Source organism: Lactuca serriola, chromosome 3, assembly GCF_051521515.1.
Source record: "Lactuca serriola cultivar US96UC23 chromosome 3, Lser_US96UC23_V15, whole genome shotgun sequence".
Lineage (NCBI taxonomy): Eukaryota > Viridiplantae > Streptophyta > Magnoliopsida > Asterales > Asteraceae > Lactuca > Lactuca serriola.
Window position 1 is genome coordinate 156,709,125 of NC_136410.1, and position 2,569 is coordinate 156,711,693.

Below are 2,569 nucleotides of genomic sequence, written 5' to 3' on the forward strand. Positions count from 1 at the left end.
AGTAAGACCATGTTCCATGTGTTTGTCCGGCTGATATCATGAGAGCAAAGGATTATATGATCACTTATCTTAAATGGCGTATCATCATCATCTCAGTTCCAAGAGACTTTGAAAGAGCTACGATTGCTAGTCGGATTTTGAAGTCATATTTGCAAATATAGTTATTAGACTTATCCAAGTGGGAGACTGTTGGATATAGTGTCTAAGTCCATAACTTTATTTGGTATATACTTGATCCGACCCGACATGGTCCATTTGGGTTGCATGGCATTGCAATACTTGGGTAGACTAAATAAGAGAATATGGCACTTTTAATTATTAATATATTATAAGTTCTAATATATTAATAATAGTGTTATTTAATTAGTATTGATCAAGTATTAATCTAGTATTAATTTGGTGATCAAAGTGAGACTAATTAAATAGATAGGGTTGATTATGACAATCATCAATTCTTTTATGGTGGATTAATGATCCATGGTTTATGGGTTATGGATGTAACCATTTGGAGCTCCATGGATAGTCCATGGGAGTTACAAACCCATGGGTCATGAGAAATGAAGAGTCATGACAGTTATGGGTCTTCTTAATGAAACCCTAATTGTGACACCACTATAAAAGGAACCCTTTGGCTAGCAAAATCGTGACCTAGTGTTACTAGAGAGGGCATAACCGATTTTGAGTGCTAGAAGTATTCTCTCAAGTTATTCCAAGTTTTGTGGTGTTGTGTGAAGCATTTGAGGCACAACATTTGGGGTGCTAGGCTTACAAAGTCTTGAAGGAATCCAAGCAACAACAAGGTATGTATTTCTACTAGTTTTTATGTTTCATATATTCCCCATGCCATGCTAGTTAGGAAATAACCTTGAAAAAGAAATTTGCATGTATATAGAGAAAACATAGATTCCAGGTTATTAGGGTTGCATGTACACTTAGGAAGTGTTAGAATGCTCAAAACCCATCAGTTCTCAGCCGAAGTCTATTTGCGGTCAGCGTTCTTGGTCGGAAACAATTTATGGTGGAGCGGAGTCTAAAGTTCTCGGTGGAGCGTCTCCGAAGCGCTTTCGGTGGAGCATGCGAAGCGTGCTCGGTCAGCACTTCTTTTCGGTTAGCAGAATTTTCGGTCTAGGTTTTCCGTTCGCATTTTCGGCCAGCAGACCATTTTGTGCGAGAGTTCTCGGTCCAGCCAAGAAGCTTTGCATTTTGACAAAATTACAAGAATGGTCCCTGTGGTATATCGAAAATTGTCACTTTAGGCCAAACAGGTTTGGACTAACACTAATGGTCCAGAACGTTTCATTTTGTTGCGATTTTGGTCCATTTTGGTTTGATTTTTTTTTAAAATGACGATTTTACCCCCTTACTATTTGTTTTTTGCTTTTCTTTTTTTTATTTAATTGTTTTCCTAACTAAAAAATAAAAATAAAATATAAGAAGAGAATCTCTCTCTCACTCACTCTCTCCCTCCCTCCCTCTCTCTCCCTCTCTCTCTCTCTCCATCTAAGAGAACGTCAGCACCCTCACTTTTCCCCCCAAGCTTCACTCTCACTGGAAAGATTGAGCACAATTGGCAGAAAAGATGAAAGCCACAAGATCGAAGCTCTGGTAGCGAAACCCTAACCCTAAAAGTTCCAGGCTACGACACACAGATCGAAGCTAGGGATTGTAACGGCGACAACCTCTGAAAACCTACGGTTTCAAAAAACATGAATGGTGACAGCCTCTGAAAACCTCAGGATCTCATTCTTTCCTTCTTCAAACTCGATTGAAGCTCACATGAGGATCGTTTGATGGAGCCAGGAGGGTCGAGAAATAGTGGGGACGGTTTGAAACGGTGGTAGGGCTTGAGTTTTGTAAAGATAAAGCTTGTCGATTCTAAGGAAGCGGCAGATCTGAAACCATCGTTTGCAAACCCTTGTTACCCACGAACTCCGGCGGCTTGTGTTTTGTTCATCTTGTCGATTCTCAGGAGGCAGCGGTTCTGTTCTATGAGAGAGAAGAATAATAAGAAGAAAAATGGTATTTCAGATCCATGAGAGAGAGAGAGAGAATCGATTTTTGAGTTTTGTGTGTCTGTGTTGAATCTGTTGACAAATCTATGAATCTTTGTGTTGATTTGTTTATGTTTTCTTCAGATTTCATGTGTTTTTGTGTTCATCTGGTTTCGTGTATGTTTGTTCATCTGTGGTGGTGGCGAATGATGGTGGTGGCAGACTGTGGTGGTGGTTGCCAGAAAATCCAGCTGGTGTTGGTGGTTACCGAAAAATCTGACTGGTGTTGGTGGTTGCTGGAAAATCCCGTGTTCCTTGAACTCATATGATGGAGGTGGTAGAATAGGAAGAGGTTGTAGAAGTTTGGGGGGGGGGGGAGAGAGAGAGAGAGAGAGAGAGAGAGAGAGAGAGAGAGATATTATTTTATTTTTTTATTTTTTTATTTTTTTATTTTTTAGTTAGAAAATAATTAAATAACAAAAAGAAGAAGCAAAAACCAAATGGAAAAGGGCAAATCCGTCAGTTTAAGATTTTTTAAACTGATTTGGACCAAAACCGCAGTAAAATGAAAACTTTTG